This window comes from Micromys minutus, assembly GCF_963924665.1.
Source record: "Micromys minutus genome assembly, chromosome: 13".
Lineage (NCBI taxonomy): Eukaryota > Metazoa > Chordata > Mammalia > Rodentia > Muridae > Micromys > Micromys minutus.
Window position 1 is genome coordinate 9,444,525 of NC_137982.1, and position 21,080 is coordinate 9,465,604.

General features: G+C 52.4%; 1 protein-coding gene across 3 annotated transcripts in view; it reads right to left on the reverse strand.

The window, feature by feature from the left end:
• The window catches only part of LMX1B (LIM homeobox transcription factor 1 beta), a gene marked incomplete at both ends in the record, with an annotated part of 73,096 nt that overhangs the window by 4,762 nt on the left and 47,254 nt on the right, over positions 1 to 21,080 (reverse strand). The window lies entirely within an intron of this gene.

Consider the following 21,080-nt stretch of genomic DNA (forward strand, 5'->3'; position numbering starts at 1 on the left):
GATGCCCCAAGAGGAGCCAGGATGGGCATGAGGGGCGTCTCTTGGGTGGTCAGCTCTGCTTCTGGGTCTTCCTGCTCAGGCATGGAAGCCACTAGAGGGCAGTGTGCAGGGTCACACTGACGACTAGCCTCCTTCACCCCCAGAGTCAATCCTAATTTTGCTCTGCCCTCCAGCCTGGGCCCTTCTCCCTTCTCTGGGTCCCCGGATCCTCAGACCCATCAACCCTCTCGCACCTGTGCCCCAACACAGGGCACAGAAGGCTCTTTCTAAAATGACATCGGTCTTGTTCTTTCCTGCTCCAGACTCAACCATAGTTCCCCAGTGCCCATAAAACATCCCATCTCACTGCCTCCTGCTTCCCGGCTGCAATCTCTCAAACAGCCACGGTGTCTCCAGGGCACCCTCACAGTGGCCTCCGGACATGTTCTGTCCCTGCCCCTTGGCTTGGCGCCACCTTCTTGTCCCTTTATTTCAGCATAGGCATGGCTTGCTGAAACATGGGTAGCTACTGCTGTACTTGGCATGTGACAGGTGCATGTCACCTGGTCCTGCAATGGCCCCTGAGACCAGAGAGGCCTGGCCCCATTTTAGGGATGAGGAGGTGGGAGTGCAGGTAGGAGTTTGTGCTCAGAGTGTGTTCTGTGGAACAAACAATTCCCAGTGTGGGCTGATCCAGGCTCTCACTGTGGCTGTCCCATCCCAAGCCAGCCGGGACAGGGTCTCTGTGCCCCTGGCTGGCTGCTGTTCTGTTGACCGCTCCTGCCCACACCCCACACCCTGTCACATGCTTGCTCTGTGGGAACTCAGCTTCAACAACACTTTGATGGAAAAATTTATGAAGAATCAAATTATTGCTGCTGGGAGTGAATTAAAACCATTTTTCATTCCCTGCATCCCCGGGCCACGTCTGCGGGCGCCACCTTGGGAGCACCGCGCATCCCATCTTTCTTTATGGCCCGCCATCACGGGCGCAGATTACAGCTGCAATTCTCTGCTAATCGGTTCTGGAGCAGGGACAGCCGTAAAAGCCAGGATCACACCCTGTCTCCTTTCCTGGGGCTGCTATCAGCACCGCTCACAACAAAATGCTGTTTCACAGTGGACAGGGATTCCTCGGGTTCTGATTACTGCCCTGGCACTGGCCAGAGCACTCAGTGTGGGGGAAAAGCCCAGTACCCACCTCTATTCAGTCTGGCAGACTCCTATTCAACCTGCAACACCCAAGTCCAACACCACCTCCTCTGGGAAGCCTTCCCAGAGGCTTCCTTGATGATGCTGTGGTCTAGGAGAGGTGTCTTCCTCTGTCTACCTCTGAGCTTCCTTATTGCCTCAGATTGCTCTGCTGCAAACACGAGGGAGCCAGAAGACCTTCCTGAGGACTTGATGACGGTGAACATGTGAATCAGCAAGAAGTCACCATGCAGTGCTCTGAAGGGTCCCAACTCTAGTGGTGATACCTCAAAGCATGTTATGGCTCCTTTAGTTCTGGGGGGGGGGTGCATCTGTGGTTGGGCATGCAAAGTCTTGGTATGGGACTGAAGGTCAAACCAGGTGCTTGAGGCAAGTGGGTATGCTCTAGGCCCACACCAGCGTGTGGCTTTGCAAGAAAGATACAGGCTGGGTAGTTTTATGGGGGGGGGGGGAGTCCAACCTGCACCACTGGCAACCTTAGGTAGGCAGAGGCTTCTGGGAACTTGGCTGTCCATGGATCCCTATTTAGAGGCAGATGCCTACCCCTCACTGCTGCTCTATAACTGACCAAGGTGCCCAGTAAGGGCTACAGGGGTCTAAACAGATGGTCACTGGCCAGGTCCCAGGCCAGAGTCAGCACATCTTGCGGGGCTCCAAGATGCAAGAGCTCCCTAAGCTGCAGAAGGTAGCAAGCTGAGTGTGTGTTGGGGGGTGACCTGCATTCAGCGACTATGCCACAAAACTGGTGCTCCTGCATTCGACAGCCACACTAATGCCTTGGCAGCAGGGGGTGGATTGCGACTTTCCCTGTGCTCATCAACACAATCTATTATTAATACCCCTCCGAAGGCTCCAGCAGCCATATCCAGGCGGCAGAGCCACTTGGGCTGTCATCTGTTATCTAGATTGCAAGAGCCCGGGAAATAAAACAAACGGCGTGCACTTTATAAACGGAATGTGCCATCCGTTCGGTCTCCAAGCATCTCTCCACCCAATAAAACATCGGGGGGCACACATGAAATACTCACTCCCAATTATGGGGCAGGCTTTGTCTACCATGCAGGGATGGAGTGAGAGCTACTCGAGGGTGTATGTGTATGTGTGTATGTGGGGGTTCCCTCCTCTCTCCATCCCCTTCTCTCCCTCAGTCCCTTCATCATAGGCACATGGCTGGAAACAGAAGCCACAGAGAGCCAAGGAGAAGCAGGCCAGCCACAGGCAGGGCACTGCTATCACGCAAGCTTGGAAGCTTCATAAGTAATTTCTCTCTCCCATCCTCAGCTTGCTTTGTGTGTAATGGGCTCAGTGCTGAAGCCTGCATCTCAGCACGGAAAGCAGGAGCTATCAGCTTAAAGCTGCAGGCAGACCGGGCTGGGCCACACCTTGGCTCCACAACTTCAAGATATAAACCTAGGCCTTTGCTCATCCTAGTTGAATGCCCTATGCCTTAGCTCCACATCTACCTTGCTAGGTGACTTGAGACAAGACATTTAGCCCCGAGCCCCCAGTTCTTCATCTACCACATAGGATCATTTGGGCTGGGCATGAATCTCAGTTGGTAGAGTGCTTGCCTAGCCTGCATGAAGACCTGGGTTCCATCCCCTACACCACGTTAAACTAGGCACTGAAGTAAACACTTGTCATCTCAGCACTGGGGAGGTGGAGGCAGGAGGATCAGATGTTCAAAGTCAGGGCCAGTGATATGGCTCACTGGGGCTTGCTGCACAAGTCTGAACCCCTGCTCATTCTCTCAAACACACATAAAGTTGGAAGAAGAGAACAGACCTCCACGTGCATGCCGTAGCATGTATGGCCTCCCATTATACACACACAATAAAAAAAAAAAAAAAAAAAAAAAAAAAAAAACACGTCAAAGTCCAAGGACATCTCTGGTTATGCAGCGTTCAGGGCCGGCCAGCCTGGGCTACATGAGACCCTTTTTAAAAAACCAAGCCAAACCAAAACAAAACAAAACAAAACAAAAAAGCCAGGCGGCTATAAAGGCACAGGCCTTTGATTCCAGTACTTGAGAGGCAGAACCAGGCAGATTTCTGAGTTCAAGGACAGCCTGATCTAAAGATTTAATTCCAGGACAGCCAGGGCTACACAGAAGAACCCTGTTTTGAAAAGGGGGATGGGACAGGAGGTGTTGTTCCTAACTAACTGCAGAGTGACAGGGAGGGTCACCCTGTGAGGCTCTTGTCGCTACGCTGGTCCAGGGGGCCTTCCGCTTCCATCTGACCTCTCTGCCCTGTGCTGTCTGCTATACTCACAATGGCCTTGTGGTTCATGCTGATGGAACCTTCTGGGAGCAGGTTCCGGACACTGGCTGTGTGCACAAGTCCCAGCATGCCTTGCAGAACCCTCTGGGCTCTGGCCAGACCCTCTTGCTCTCATCTGCCCCAATGGACCCTGCTCTCTTGACTCAGAGACCATCCATCTCGGGGCAGCTCTGAGCACTAAGAAGACTTGGTGGCCACTCGCTCACCTGCATCATCTCTCTAAATCCTAACAGACCTGAGGGCAGAGGCAGACGGAGCCCAGCTCTGACCATGAGTCCAGCCAGCCTTGTCTCGGGTTGCTGAGCCTGTATGTTCACCACCAAGGTTATGAGCTTCCTGGAGGTCCAGACCACATCACACCCTGCGATTCTTCCTGTCCACAATGGGTCTGGGTTCTTTACAAACCAAACTGAGGGCTGGGGACACTCAGCATGTTTGCAGAGCAGGCAGGAAGCTGGGTTTGATCCCCTGCATCACATGAAACCAGACGTGGTAACATACACTTGTAATCCCGACAACACTCGGGAGATGGATCAGTAAATCATTAAAGTCATCCTTGACCAGATAGTGACTTAGAGGCTAGCTCAGGAAATATGAGACCCATTCTAATACTAAATAAATAAACAAACAAATCGAACGTCCCTCTATCTGCACATTTTCCAACGATCGGCGTGTGAAACAGTTTGCTCTGAGGTCTTCCCTCTCTGTAAGAATCCCAGGCTGTGAGAACCTGTCTTTGGCAATTCATTTGGTTTGTCTGAAGCACAATATTTTAAACTCATAAGAGACTAATTTAAATAAAAAGTCTGAAAACGCAGCATTTTGCAGATGGTTCGGATGTAGGTCACAAGACTCACTTCCTAGCCCGTGAGCACTGTGGGGCACACATGGAGCACAGCTCTTCAGCGGCACACACTTGGCCTCCCCGAAATGTTCTCACCCCAGCTATCTTTAGCCCCCAGAGTCCAGATGGCACATGGTGAGCTCAGAGCCTGGGCTCTGCCACTTTCAAGCCCTGGCACCTTGCACTTACCCATCTGCCTCAGCGTCTCCGTGTGTTTTATGGGGACGCTGACAGATGTAGCAGGCTGGGGCGAGGCTCCTGGGGTTGGATGGGTAAATGGGGATCACGATTGCTGCTATTGTAAGATTCCCAGCACTGGTGCAGCATTCTCCTGGAGTGGAAGCTCCCTCTCTCCTCCTCTCTGTACAGCATATGCATTGCCCCACCTGTGTGCTCTGAGGATAACTTCTACTCCATGTGTGTGGTTCTCGAGTGGGACCTCCTTCAGCCCTCTAGACTAGGCAGCTCCAATACTGAGTCTGAGCCTCTTGGGCCTTTATAAGCACCCCACTCCTCCCCAGTGGACATAGCATTTCTCAATGGATTTGGAATCGAGGTTGAGGACACTCAAGAACTTAGTTTTATTTCCTTGCTGTAGTTTGAAGAGAGAATGTCTCACAAAGATATTTGCATATGTGGTTAGCCTGTGACACCATTAGCAGGCGTTGTTTCTTTGGAAGGTGGGGCCTGGAGAAAGGTTAGGTCCCTGAGCTGTAGCCTTAAAAAAGATACTGGGATCCTGGCAACTGCCATGATGTTCCGCCCTGCCACTAGACCAAGTGACCGTGGAACTAACCCTCTGAGATCATAAGCCAGAACAGATGTCTCCTTCTTAGAAGCTGATTGCCAGGCTGAAGAGGGGGCTCAATGGTTAGGAGCACTGGCTGCTCTTATCCGAAGGGTCCTGAGTTCAATTCCCAGCAACCACATGATGGCTCACAACCATCTGTAATGGGATGTGATGCCCTCTTCTGGTGTGTCTGAAGACAGCTACAGTGTCCTCACATATACATAAAACAAATAAATACATCTTTAAAAAAGAAGTTGGTTGTCTCGGGGATTTGGGGACAGTGATTGAAAGCTGGTACACTCCTCTGTCGGTCAGATCAGACTTCTCTTTGGTTCAAAATACTTGAGAGCACATGATAACCTCAAAGTTAGCTCAAGACGAAATCATGGCTCCGAAGTCACACCCAGGCCTGTGACTAGCCACCATATTTTCCGCCACTCCTGGAACATAGCAATTTCCCATCTGCTCCCAAGGTTTGCTGTCTTTCACTCTTCCTTTTGCTTCTAGAATGCCCATCTTTCAAGGTCCCCTTCTCCAGGAAGGCTTCCTTGATGCAGAGTCTCAGTCACTATGTGTCCGAGGTTTCTACTAAGCTAGGGACTGACTGACTGTGGTCTAGCTCACCCCAGGTCTGACAGTGCGATGATGATGATGATGATGATGATGATGATGATGACTGAATAGATGAACAACCTTTCGAAAAATGAAATTGCAGCTGGGTTGAGTGAGAAAAAAATTATGTTTCTGTAAAAGGTTGTAGAATACCGACTGTTAGGAGCCAGGCGCAGTGGTTCATGCCTTTAATTTCAGCACTCAGGAGGCAGAGGCAGTTGGTCGGATCTCATTGAGTTTGAGGCCAGCCTGGTTTACAAAGTGAGTTCCAGAGCAGCCAGGGATACACAGAGAAATCCTGTCTTAAAGGAGAAATAATGCCTAACCAACAAGACAAGCAGATTTGTTCTCTCCGACGCCCTCCACATACACACAACATACGAGTCTATTTGTCTGTCTCTTCCTCTAGACGTCTGCCAGAATGTCACTCTAGACCAGGATAGCTGAGGCAGATGTTTCCTACAAGCACACCCTGAGCTCTTGGACACCACTGCTGTTGTTGCCTAACGGAGACCATGTGGATGGGTGTTACCGGCCTGTGTCTGCTGCTGCACCTTCCTTGGGTTCATTCATTACCATCTGGATGCCAGCTCTGAGAATGTCTGGGCACACAACCAGACTGCCTGGTCCTATGGAGATGGCCACAGTGTGGCAGGTGATCTACCAGGTTGTATTCACCACAGGAAGGTGGGATGGCCAAATGTGGGGGCCGATGCTGAAGGGCTTCCTGGGGGGGGGACATGGCACAGGCTTAGGATGTTGGTTTAGAGGATGACAGGAATGGTTTTGAATCCCAGCTCTGCACTACTAGCTTCCTGATTTGGGGGACCTGAGAGCCTGATTCTGTTAGAAAATGGAGGCTGGATGTCCATCTATCAGGTGTAGTAGCCTCTTCTCCCGGCCACACTCATTGGTGGGATCAAGATAGTAAGAGCTCCTTGTAATGTGGTGTGAGCTTCTTACAGTGGGGGCTGTGGTACCCTGTGACATAGATGTAGAGATGAGGGGCAGGTCTCCCGAGCCTGGGGACAGGGATTGTGGAGTCAGCCCACGGCTGAGACTTATTGACATCCCCCCCATGTGCCTGTGCATCCTTATCATTCCGGGCTTAGCTGTTTTTTATTTGGAGACAAAAAGGGGCCTGTTGATGGGACCCAACTCAAACCAGCTGCAAACATCTGCTTTGATGCGGCAGGAGCCGCAGGCAGGCCCGGAGTGCGTGTCAATCAGGCGGCTGGAATGTGCTGCGTGGCTGGCCATGCTTGCTGGCTGCCGGTTGTGGTACCCCCTGGCCTGCCAGGGTTTGGCAGGGCCTCGCTGACCTGCTGCCTGCCCAGCCTGCATGAGGGCTTCTCTTAGCTCTTTGATCCACCTCTGGGGCACAGTGGGGAGGCCCCAGCCAGGGCTGGAGGTCACTCGCCATAGGCATGCAGGGACCAGCCCAGTGTGGAGCCTGGGGTACTGTCTCCGCACATTCAGTGATCCCACAGACTCCGGTACCTTTTCCATGCCAGGCAGTAATGGGGATGGACCTGGGAGCAGAAGAGACAGTCCACCCCAGGTCCCACCTCTACTTCCATTCTCACATCAGAGGGAACAGTCTAAGGCAAGAATAGACCACCACACACACAAGGTACAAAAGGAGACAATAAAGCAACACGGGCAGCAGCAAAGAGTCCAGAGGACTGCAGCTTCATAGGGGCAGTCGGAGGCAGCCGGCCAGGGCATCTGGGGAAGGGGATCCAGCTGTGGGAATAGCACTGTACCCCTGAGGTCAGAGTGCACACAGGGTGCCAGGAAGTGGTACAGGGCACTGTGACCAGAGAAGGTGAGTGAGGGGAAGAGACCCAGGTGTAGGCAGAACTTGGGGAGGGCCAATTATGATTACATGACCTGCACTTTAAAGGTTTTTTTTTTTTTTTAAAAAAAAAAAAAAAACATTTATTTAATCCTTTGTTGGTGTGGGGAGGTTGGGGGAAGTAACAACTGTTTGAGTCAACTCTCTTCTACCACGTGGGGTTTGGGAATTGAACTCAGACCACAGTCTTGGTGGCAATCACCTTTACCATCTCTGTGGCCCCCTGGACTGGTATCTCAGCTAGCTCTCTCTGGCAGCTGTGTAGCTATAATGGATGAGAAGCAGGGACAGGCTTGGGGACATCAACTGAGTAACCTAGGCAAAAGCAAGGCTGCTTCCTGCTAGGTATGATCAGGGAAGGCATCCTGAAGTAGCCTCACCCCAAGGAACCTTCTGAAGAGGATGCCAGAGGATGGGCAGGTCTGAGCCTCTCAACAAGTGGGGGGCGGGCAGAAGCCATTAGAAAAGAAAGTTGAGATGCAGTGAGGCAGGAGAGAATGGGGCCTCAGCTCTGGACAGGATGTGCCTAGGGCAGCACCTGCCATCTGAAGCTCTGGAGAAGCTTAGACGGGCACACACAGATATGGACATGAGCACAAACATACCTTCACACACATGGGCACACCCGTGTAGCCCTACAGAGTGAGCTTAAACCATGTGGCTTTCCACCTGAAAATTTGTTTCCCATCGTCAGAGGAACATGTATGTCATGGAGTGGGATGGGACACTGCTCTGAAACCAGACCTTCCTGGGTAAGAGACAAAGTCCAGGACAGAGGGAAAGTGAATCAGTGCCCTCCCGCTCCCCATCCAAGCACCTTCCCATGAAGCCCTATGGTTCACCTCAGGATGCTGGTCCAGACAGAAGAGCTTAGCCTCAGGAAAGCCAGCTAAGTCAGCCAAGCATGTGAGGTACCAGGCTTTGTGTTTGAAAAGCACGCTTGTAGGTTCTTGTCTGGGCCGCCATGACTACTGTAGCTTGGTGATAGAGAGTTTGCCTGGCACACAAGAAGACCTGGGTTTGGTCCCCCAGCACCACACAAAGGCAGGCATAGTAGCACAGGATCGCAATCTCATCACTTGGGAGGCAGCGGCAGGAACATCAAGTTTACTGTTATCCTGAACTACATAGAGAGGGTCACCCTCACTCTCCACATTGATGAGCACCTACGAGCCAGTCTTTGGGTGCCTCTTCCTTTCCTCCTGCTGTGCACCCCAGCCCCAGGAGCTGAGCCAGGTCCCTTCCACTCCTTCCTCACTGAGGTCACCAGCTCCTGTCTCGGGATCCAACAGCCCTCAGTATTACTACAAACCAGGACCATTCTTTACACACAGACTGTTCCTCTAACTAGAGGCATGTCCAGCCTCATTACAAAAGAGGGAAATGGTGTTAGAGAAGGCCAGGCTGCTGCTCTCCTGGACTTACTGTGGAGTCCTTGTTCTAGAAGCCCTCCCTGGCTTCCCTCTTGCCCACCTAATGGTTACTTTGTCTCACTCTGTCAGCCTCCATTGACCTACACTGCAGGCACGAAGGACATGAAGGACTACGTGGTCCCCATGGCCCAGCTGGAAGATGAGAAAGCCTACACTGTGAGGTGTAGAGCCATGGGCTTTGTTTTGGGGTCCTCCATGGCCAAAGTGGGCTGGATCCAGAGCCATATGTCCAGAAAGGGCTGTGGAGCCATAGCAAAACCTGAGCAGGTATATACAGAGCCAGGCAGAAGATGGTGCACACAGCAGGGAACACCTGCTGTGGCTTCAAGGACCTTAGAAGAACTGGGGATGGTGACCCTCATCTGTAATTGAGGATTGCCCCAAGTTCAAAGCCAGCCTGTCTACATCGTGGGTTCCAGGCTGGCCAGTGACACATAGTGAGTTACTGTCTCAAATGAGTATTTTAAAAAACATTTCAGAGGAGGAAGGACAAGATGGCTTATTGGGTAAAGGCGCTTGTTGTAAAATCTGAGGACCTGAGTTCAAATCCCTGGAACTCACATAAATGTGGACAGAGAGGAACAACTGTACAAAGTTGTCTGTGGACCTCTACATGTGCATAGTGGCATACACTCACTTCAGAAGGCTGATAGGATTCCAGTGAGGGTGTGTGTGTGTGTGTGTGTGTGTGTGTGTGTGTTTCGGAGAGGTTGACTTGAGAGTTGCGGTCTATGTAGAGACAGACAAGGAAAAAGGCCATACCAGGAGGGAGCAGGTGAAAAGGCAAAGGCATGAATGAGGAATACACAGGCTATTGTTTGTAAGACTGAGGAGACGGTGCAAGAGATTAGAGCAGACTGAGAAGAACAAATGTCAGAGAGCAACACACAATACCTAGAGGTAAAGCACATCCTTTTGCCCCATACAATGATACATGTACCCTCACGAGCTATGTGCTCATCCCCTCTCCCATTCACTTACCTATCTTCCCATCCCTTTACCCATAAGCCATCCGTAAGTCAATCTAGCCAGTCACCAACTGATGTCTGCATCCATCACTCATCCACCCACCACGTATCCATCCATGTACCCATTTATCCACCAACCCATCCATCTATTCACACCTGCCTCCATCCATCCTCCAGTTCACTCCATACGTACTCATCACCTCAGCCATCCACTCATCCTCACAGACTGCCCGCTCACCCACCAGACCCAACCGTTCACCACAATGTGAAGTGTTAACGTTGACCAATTGCTGTGCCTTGCGACAATCCTGGTCACAGCCACAGGCTGTCCTAGTAGAAGGAACAGCGGCATGACATCCAAAGGGAGGGCCGCAGACGCCATTGTGGGGTAGAGCACTGTCCCGACCACCATTGCGGTTCCCCATTCTCACCCTAATGATTTTGTCTTCTTTGTATGTAAACTGTAGCAGGGTTTAATTAGGGTTCTATCAACGTTGAGAAACTTCCTTTGAGCAAGTGTGTCCTAGAAGAAACTCCATTAAGGAAATTTAATTTTTTGATCAATTTTCTTTCTGGTATAGTTAAATAATTTACAGCTTTCCCCCTTTCATTTGTTTTTGTTTTACTAAAATTATTTTTATTGAGATAAATGTTTTTTTTTCACCGACATTTTTATAGAGTCTCTGCCTGCCGCAGGGACTGTGCCCACCCCAAGCCTTGCTGACGGCAGTGGTGGCAGCAGTGGCGGTGGCACATTAAACCTGCTCAGCCTCCCTGCCTGTAGTACCTAACACTGGCTTTTTTTTTATTTACCAGGGTAAATCTCCCCTAGGCTCAGGAGGGTGTTTCTCAATGCTGCCAACTAAATCACTGATTTTTGTTTTCACAAATCTTACCAGGCAGCCAATGAAAACACTCACCCAGGGACCAAGACATGGGGTCAAGACAGAGTGCAAATGTCCCCAGAGCCTACGTGTGTTACTTCTTGTCCTTTGGGGACTCAGCGTTACCTCCTTTTCTTGGTCCATGATCCAGGTTCCTGGGACTTGTTCCTCAGAGTCAGGTCCCTTCCTGAGTAAGTCTGAGTCTCTCTTAAGAGCCCTGAGGGCATAGAGTTGAGCAGCTCCTTTCTCTCTGGGCGAGCCTGGTCCCTTCCCTTCTGCCCCAGGCTTCCCTTGTGTATCCACAGACACAGCACATGCTTTCTTAGCCCAGGCGCTCCAGCTACCAGGAGATCTGGCTCATGGCTCTCCTCCACCACGCATTTTTGTGTGTCTCTGGCCCTGCTCTGGCACATTGCAAAACATGTACCTACCAAATGCCACACCACACTGATGAAACCTGGCCATCCCGGAGCTCCCAGCCACACGGGAAGTATTCCTTCAAAGGTCCCAGGATCAGCTCTAGAAAGGTAGGGTCCCTTTCTCAATACAAAGCCAGGGCCTGACCCAGGCTAGCCTATAGACTGGCACCACACTGCTCTATGGGTGGGGAAGGGGGTTAGGGAGGAACGGGAAAGAAAGAGGTGCCAGAGATATGGGAGCCTGAGGGTTGCTCTTGTTATGCCTTTTTGGGGTGACACGGTTATAGTTGGTGGGTAGAACAAGCCTCCAAGATGATCCCCCCCCAAAAGGATTCTGAGAGGTGGGTGCGGGAGTGGGAGGGCTGAGAGTGGTTCTACAGGCTTGTAGGCATGAGGGTTGGACTTCTCCAAAGCCATTGGGCTCTCCTGCAGGCTGGGGGCGGCTATGGCAGGTTAAGCCTGATGCCCCTGCTGGGCAGGGCAAACAAGGCCACTCCTGGGGACACCCCTCTACTGTTGGCCCGTTTAGTGGGTAACTGATCGCCCCACGCCCCGCCCCAGCCGCCCGCTGCCCGCGCGAGCCGCTTAATCACCGCCCGCCCGGCTGCATTAGCATAGTAATGGCCTTTAAATTGAGCCTCTTTGTTTTTTAATTAAGCTCCCAGCAGGTACAGAGAAGAGCGATTATTGAGGAAGCTGCCAGCGCTAATCGCCCGCAGTCATTTGACAATTAAAAAGCGCCCAGCTTTAACCCTTTCCCTGCGCCCGCAGCGGTCCCCCCCCAGCGTTTAGCACCGGCTGTGCGTGCGCACGCTTTCGATTGGGATCAGGGAATATCAGTCCCCTAGCAACTCAGAAAGGTCCTTGTCAACACCCCCATTTTGATGAGGGGCAAACTGAGGAACCGAGCAGGAAGGTAACTTGCCCAAGGCGCACAGTTTGGGCGTGGGAGACCAGAGTTTGGCAGACAGGTTACTATGGAGATCCAGCGCCCAGCCTTGACACTTTGCAGCGCCCTCCGAGAACACCTTCCCATTTAACGAGTCTGGCGAAAATGTTCTCGCCCCTCTAAGCCCTTGTGGGCATCTCCTAACGCTGGTGAGATGAACTTCTCAGGCCTCCTCTCCCTCCCCTCACCCATCCCTTCTTGTGTGCAGGCACGAGGTTGGGGTTCCTGAATCCCTGAGAACAACTGTGTAAGAAGAGACGAGCGTGTGCTCTGCCCAGGTGGGTGGTCCCCCGAGAAGTGGGACAGGCAAATTCAAAGACAGGCACTACAGTTCCAGGTCCAGCCCCTTCAGGGAGAGGCGGTCAGAGAAGTCCCTCACTCCCTGCCGAGTTTGGACGGAAGGTTCTGGGGGAAGGCTGCAGTATGCGCAAAGACCCAGAGGCACCACCGACATGACCTAGAAAGAAAAGCTGAAGGGGAAAGATAAATGGAACCCAGGGAGCCTGGCAGGGCAGGAGCCAGGCAAGGGGCGGGTCTTACAGACTTCACAAACAACTGCACTTATGCTTGGGTAATGCCTCCCATGATTTACTAACGTCCAAAAGGCAGCCACCTCCTCCACCCTATCCTGAGTCTTCTGGTACCCTCCCCAGAGGCAAGCTGTGCCTGGACTGGAGTCTCCTTCCAGAAAATGAGATAGGTGATTGGTGAGTGTGTAGACAGGTACAGCCCCCCCACCCCCCAAGCCTGGCCTTTCTAATGAGGACTGGTTCTTTCCCTCCCTCCCTCCTTCCCTCCCTCCCTCCCTCTCTCTTTCACACACACACACACACACACACACACACACACACACACACACACACACACTACCACTGTTCCCCAGAGCACCTGACTTCCAGCTGCCAGGTCCCTTCATGGTAGGCTCAAACCCTGATTTACTTAACCCGCACCCTGCGGATGGCCTTGCCCGGCCATTTAAAGGATTTTTGTCTTAATCTCAAGAACCATAGGAAGCCATTGAAGGGCTTTAAATGGGGGCGTGGCTCGAGTGATTTCCATTTTTAAAAGATCACTTTGGCTCTTAGCTGGAGTCCTCCAAGAATGGTAGTTGGAGTCCAGCAGGAGGCAGGAGGCGGAGCAGCTCCAGGCTGGGGGGTACCCGAGTGAGAGGCGATGGTTTGGGAGAGAGCAATGGAGGTGGAGTGTGCCCTGGACTCAGGGATGGATTGATGGAGAGTGCCCAGCCCCCACCGCAGTGTTGAGATAGGGCACAGGGTAGTGGATGTAGGATATCGGGCACAGCATTGAGAAGATGGGGGTGAGCCTAGTCCCCCACAGTGTCCCAGGCTCTATCTCTGACCCTCATCTCACTTTCTACTACAGGCTGAGCTGAGGGAGTCTGGCAGGGGCTTTGCCTTTCCTTCTCAGAATTCTCTGTCTCCAGGGTGTGGGGGGCAAGAGGGGAATTTGGATTGACACAGGAGCACTTGGCCCTGATCACTATTTTCTCTGTCCCTGGCTCAGGGGTGGACTGGGATAGGCTGTCAACACCCTGTAGCCCCCCCTCACTATGACTCAAACCTAAGTGGGGGCTGTTTAAGAGAAGCTGGGGTGGGGGGCAGTCAGGGCCACCCAGCAGCTGCCTTGTCCCCTTGGACAGAGGCAGGAAGCATGAAGTTCTTGCAGGCAGCCAGGGGTTAACAGCCGGCCCACCCCCATCTATCAGCTAACATCTCCCAAACAGACAGACAGACAAGGCAGCTGTCCAAACAGGCCTGTGTACCTGGCCACAGCCGCAGAGGGGACAGGGCAGTGCTGTTTACTCAGCTCCTGCCCCCCCACACACATACACACACACACACACACACACACATACACACACACACACACACACACACACACACACACACAGGCGTTCGATGGTTCATAATGCTGAATGTCTTTGTTCTGAACTGGCTTTTGGGCACTAGTACTGACTTGTCCAGATCAAGCATAGTCACTGTCACCCATGAGCTGAGAAACAGCACTCAACTGTGCTCTCAGAGCAGAAATGAACACCCTGGAGCCTGGAAACCCGGGAGAGCATCTCAGACATCCGGGAGGCTTCCCAGGTCCTCCTCTCTTTCCCTTATGGCTCTCTGGCCAGCTCCCATCGAGGATCCATCGAATGGCACTGGCTACCCCTCCCTTCTGTTGAGGGGCTTAGGAAGCTCCCTCCCACCACACCTGTCCATCACCCGGTCCTTCATACAGGGTTCCCAGGTCTGACTCGCCTCCTTCTGGTGAGCTGCCTCCCACCCTCTTCATCAGTTCCCAGGCCTGGAGTATCAGGTGTCCCCTCTCCCTCTGCTGGTGGCTTCCCAGTGCCCTTTCCCTGGGGAAAGGGGTGCTCCCTGCAGCGGTGAGGCTCCTATTATACCTTGGCTCTATACCTCCTACTCAGAGCCTGGGTTTTTCACTCCTGCTAACCAAGGCTCAGGGAGGTGGTATGTCTGTGCCAAACCCCCACAGCTACAACACAGCGCCCCACAGAAGCATCAGGGGCTGGAGAGGGGCTAACGGAGTGCTCGCTGCCCTTGCTGAGGACTGGAATTTGGTTCCTGACACCTTGCTAAGTGGCTCACAATTGCCCGGAACCCCAGCTTCAGGCAACCCAGCACCCTCTTTTGACATTCATAGGCACACATGGGCACACGCACATACATGCACATACATGCACGAATGTACACACTCACACTAGAAGGAGGTGAAGGGAGAGGAGGAGCAGCAGCAGCAAGGTGGGCACCATTTGGGGGGAAGAACAAAGAGCGCACAGCTCATGTGTCAAGTCCTAGCACAGGTAGGCCAGCAGCGAGAGATGCCCAATTTGACCAGGGTGCGTTAGGTCGGTGAGCCTCACACCGACTTGGCCACTGCCCAGGGACAGATGCCCCCACTGAGCAGGGCTCTCATGAGCTCCGGTTCAGACTCCCCTAGCAGCCCAGGAAACCTCTCCGCAAGACCAGGCTCTGGATGGCTCCTCAGTGCCCTATCCAGTGTGACATCTTTACAGCATATGCCGTGCCTGCTGAGGCCTGGGTGGGGTGAGGGGGAGGCAGGACACCTCTCAAGTAACGGATTGTAAATTCCTGGGCCCCTGGCTTTCCATCCCTAACAACCTCCTCCCATGGCCACAGCGCCTGTCCCTTCGCAGCCAATTTAAATGAGGGGTCCCAGACCTTGGGCGTAAAGCATTCCAGACTCCAGAGAGGGGGCAACTATTGTTTCTTTGGGAAAAAATAAAATAAAATAAAATAAGCCGGATCTCTGCAGCGTCTAATCACTCGCATATGTGCTGTGGGGTTCCCAGTGTGGACAACCCTTTACAGTGTGAGAGCCCCTGGGGCATAAACCTGGTTTCCCCTCAAGGGCCTAGGAGGGAGGTTGCTATGGAAGAGACTGAGGCAGAGGGCAGAGCCCCTAGGCCCCATGTAATTTATCCTACTCCATTACCTCGCAATGATCGATGGTCCCATTTCACAGAGGGTACAACTGAGTCTCTCAGTCAAAGTCAACAGCCAGGATCCAGCCTTGCCAGTGTCTTCTTAGAGGCACGGGTCTCCTGGGAGCTGTCCTGCACTGAGTGGTCTCCCCGTGTAAGGGTCATGCACTGCCCTTGTAAGGGGTCTGGTCCCACCAGTGCTGGCCCAGGCAGGCTCTGCCATAACCACAGCTGGGGCCTGGAAGCATCAAAGCTGGTTTTTTAATAAGGAGGATGAATCTTCTCGGAAGCTGTATTCCATGAGGGAGGGGTGGCCTGGCCCAGTGGCCTGTCGCTGGCCGCTGGGGGCCTGGGCGGTGGGGGGTGGCTGCCCTGGGCCTGGAGGGAGCTGGCTCTTCTATCGGAGTAAGCTCACAGGATATTACACAGCCTTTGTGTGCCTGGTGACCCAGCCGCTGGTTATTGAAAAATTCCACCGCTCTGCACAGGGCAGGCCTGCTGACCCCTCATCCCAGGACCCGCCTATCTTTCAAAAGATACAGGATTAGAGCAGCAGGCCCGACCCTGAGCAAAGCCCGTCTGGGGTGTCTGTGTTTTCGTGGCCTCACGGGATACTGGCTGGAGTGGGTTCTTGGCGCAGGATTTAATTAGTTGGAATCAGTCTGTGATTACTGTGGTGACTGTTTACCCAGGCACTCGGCAGTCTGAGCCCTACTCAGAACAAAGATGGGCCCCTCAGCCCTGGGCTGGCCCGGCCAGGGGCCCCAGCTGAGCTTGGGCCCAGCTGCTGGGCGGGCAGGGAGAGCTGCAGGCCCAGCCAGGCCTTCTGCCGGCACACCTCATTTACTCGATATTTGTGGGTTTTCGAAATGCAAGGCATCTACATGAGGCTTTTAAAAAATTAAAGCATCTCAGGAAATTTATGGCCAACTTCCGAGTGGCCCCTCCCCCCCCCCCCAGCTCGTGGCTCTCTGGCCGTGGTCAGGCAGAACTAGTTTGCTGAGGTGGGACTGAATTCCTTCAGGAAGAAGGTAGGGAGCCTATGCCCAGAGGCTGCTCTGGTCCCCCAGTCTACCACCTCAGGTGTCCCAAACTCATAAGCCTGTGTACGTCTGTAGGCGCACACGTGACAGCTCCTTTGCCTTGGGAGGTGAATTGGTGCATACAACATCTGATTTCTCTGGCTTACACCCATACCATGGGAGCCTTCCCAGCCTACACTGCTACTGGGAATACCAGTACAATGTGTGTGCATATATGTAGTCTATATGTGCCCTCTCCTCCTGCATACATCTGCTTACCAGTGCACACATGCATACTAGAATCACATCTATCTGTCTATAACTGTTCAGCTTCTGGCATATGGCCACTGTTTAGATGTGTCTACATCGACACATGCCTGCAAATCTCAGGGTGCCCCCACCCTATGCACACATGCTGTGCACATGGACCCTCACACGTTGACACAGGCCACTGCACCAAGAGCTGCACATGTGATCAGCCAGTGACAAGCAGAGCTCCAAGCATGTTCACACATTCATACGCGGTGTCTGTAAGCACATATATACATGTGTGTCAGCTGTCTGGGAAGCTTCAGGGATAGTTTGCAGTCAGTCTGTTGTGGCTTAGAGATACTTTGAGCTTTGTTTTGTTTATTCATTACCTATTGACAGGGTCTCATTATGTAGCCCTGGGTGGATTAGAACTCCCTATATAGCCTAACTGGACCGAAACTCATAGAGATCCGCCTGCCTCTGCCTCCAGAGTGCTGGGGTTACAGATGTGAGTCACCCATGCCTTGCTAAGATAGTTCTAGTAGGGGTCAGAACCCACCTGGTCAGGAAAACAGCCAGGTAGACTGAGGCAGATCTGGGACTCTGGCTGCCATTTCGTTAGGCCCTGTCCCAGTTATCACCCTGTACCAGACGGGTGCGTCTCTCACAGCCTGTCCTTAGCCTCCTCTGAAGACTTCCCACCTTTGCCATGGCCACCGAGGCCTCTGTCCTACTGTGACTTGTGACACTTCAGGGTCACCGGGAGATCAGGAACAGAGAAGCAAACTGCCAGACACAGAAAGACTAGGTACAAGGGTTCAAGGCAGCCCTTTCTGTCCTGCTGTAGAAGTGAATGGCCCTGGCCTATCCCAGAGCCTCGTGGCCTTACAGGAACCTCCTATAACATCTGATGACTGTGAACTCTCACACACTCAGAGTCACACCTACATGAATGAAGCCACCAGAATACCATCTACCTGCCCTAAGAGACACAGGTACATACAGAGGGACACAAAAAACTCTGGTAGGAGACGCACTGGAGTGCTCGGATAAAGGAAGACACAGTGGACACTGTCCTACACAGAAGCCTCCGAAGGTAGCAGGCACATGTGCACTAGCATGTACACGGGTGTGTACACACACACACACACACACACACATACACACACACACACACCTCTTCCAGTGCTGACCAGATCATGGTTTCTGGCTCATTACTGTTAGCCACCCATATCCAAGACTGGCTGGTGATCAGGCAGGACCCCTGATTTGCTGTTTTGGGACTAATGGGCCCTCCTGCAGGCTTCTCCAAGTTTGCTCCCCTCACAGACACCATGGGGGTCCCTCAGCTGATGTCCTCCTCTGCCCCCTGAGCTCCCCCACCCCAGTCCTGCATTTCCACTGGGCTGGCTTCCTGGCACACCTGCCCAGCTTCACAAGCTACAACCTCCTTGTCTTCATTCCATCTCTCCTCACACCCTGGGTAGCCTAGCTCAGGCTAAACCCCAAGCCTGCTGCAGGTTTTTAGTGCATTTCTTAATGGCCCACAAGGTTGATGGACCTCCAGACGGCTTCACAAAAGAGGGTTGTGGAGGACACTTTCTCCGACCTGAGTGAGGGAAGCCGTTCCTTGGGTTACCTTTCCCCATCCTAGTTCAGCGCCGGGGTGGGGATGGGACGATACCCGAGGTATAAAAGTGGGGGACACCTGGATGAGGTGGTAGCCTTTCTAGGGTTTGGAAGGTGTGCATTCCAATTCTGCTGCTATTTAGCTGTGTGGCTTGGGCCTCTGGCGCTCATCCAGGACCTCAGTTTCCCCTTTACTTCTGGGAGGTTTGAAACTGTTTCTGTAGGCACTAGATGGTAAAGTTGTAATGAGGCTGTGGGGTACTGAATGCTCAACACAGAACTCAGAGCCAGACTCCAGCATCCCCTCCAAATCTGTTTCAGTTGCTCTCACCACCTACAGAGACGCTCACATCTATGCCAACATTCTTGTAGATCTCAGGGGCCTCCACTGTCCCAAGCCACGGACATATGGTACTTCCTGGTGTCTCTTCCTCTATCTTCCCTTGGCCTCTGAGCTCCTAGTCAGTATGTGGACAAAACTGTTCAGGCCCATGAGCACTGTGTCCCCACATACACTTCCTTGCCCAAGGACCCAGCTCCAGCCTCTCTACTTTGCCACAAACCATGACCAAAATGGAAGAACCCCTCACATTCCCAAGGGCTTCCTTCTGGGTCTATTCAGAGACAGCTGGCCAGGACGCACTAAGCAGCCACTCTGAAACAGGCAGAGGACAGGGGGCAGGCACAAAGCTCACACCAGCCCTTCTCAGCCATTGACCACTTTTGTTTTCTTTCTTTCATTTAAAATGACACACACACACACACACACACACACACACACACACACACACAAGCCATATGGAGGTCAGAGGACAACTTTGTGAAGTCCGTTCTCTCCTTTCCCCTTTATACTGGGTTCTAGGGATTGAACTCGGGTCTCCAGGCTTGCATGGAAAGTGCCTTTACACTCTGAGCATCTCACCAGCCCCATGAACCATCCCTTTCTTCTGGAAACTCCAGAGACTCTCAGCCTGTCCCTCCCCTCATTGCAGGTTCCTGGTCTGTGCCCCCTTTTCTTAAATGAGAGCCTTGGTCAGGGCTCGGCCCTCTTGTGGTTTCTGTTGTCACTTCAACACCCAAAACCCCTAAAGCTCTGCCTTCATTTCTACAGCACTGGCTCCTGCTCTAGTCAACTCCATGACCCCACACCATGACAGTGATACCATGTCACAGAAGGTACAACCCAGTCTCTTGCTCAAAGTCACCGGCTAGCATGTGACCCAACTAGAATGTTCTCAGGTGCACAGGCTCCTGAAAGCTGTCCTGCAGTTGCTCACTGCCCCATCTCCTCAGCTTCTCTGTGGGTGCCTCAGGGCAGCACACCCCACTGTTCACACCCCAACTCCTGTCAGTTAGCATATGTGCACAGTGACAGATGCACCGGGATGCCTGCTGATGTGGGGTGTGTGACAGCGAGGCCCTGGCAGGGAAATGGTTAATAAATCAAGGCTTACCCATTCCCTGGAGGGTTGTCCCTGCCAATACAAGTTAATCTGTGCAACGGTCTTCAGCATTTTACTGAACAGGACAGGCAAGAGCACGGCAAAGATGCAGGTCCCATGAAATGGACAGTTTAACTGGATACACTCAGCATGCCCAGAACATGCTCCTAAGAAATGTGTTTGTGGATCTTAGTGGATAAAGAACTTGCTTCAAGTGTAAGGTTTGCAGAACTCATGAACATGTGACAGCTATCTTTAATCCCAACACTCTGGAGGCAAACACACGGGATTCCCAGGACAAGCCAGCTAGCTAGTCTAGCTCAAAGCGTCAAGTTCTGGTTTATGTGTGAGACTCTGTCTCCGTAACTTAATGTGGAGAGTGATTCAGAAAAACTGACCTCAGCCTCTGGCCTCCATGTGTGTGCACACGCAGGCATGCACACTTGTTCCCGTGTTTGCCTACATGTAGGAACACACATACTCACACCCATGCCACACATCAAAGAAGGAAGGGAGAGAGGGAGGGAAGGAGGAAGGAAGGAAGCTTGTGAGAGGGTCTGGAACTTCACCTTGGTCATCTGACTTCCGAGGAGAGGTGGGATAATGGGAGATGGTCCCATTTGTTTAACTTCTGCTTTGCAGCCATGGTTTTTATATTATAAGATAAAGGGATGGAAGAAAGATTTTTTAATGGAAGTATAAAGAAGAGAGAAAATGACCACTGTATACTTTCCAGGGCTAAAGTCCCAGAAACTCGCTTGCCCAGGTTTTCCCCTGACCTCCACAACCTCAGATCTTTCTGCCATCTCCAATTCTTTCAAGGTGAGATCCAGCTGTAGGCTGGGGAGATGGTTCTGTAGGTAAAGTGCCTAAAAACCTAAGTTGGGCTTTGTGTGGTGGCACACAACTTTAATCCCAGTACATGGGAGGCAGAGGCAGACGGTTCTCAGAGTTCAAGGCTATCCTGGTCTACATTGTGATTTTCAGGACAGTCAGAGCTACACAGAGAAACCCTGGTGTGTGT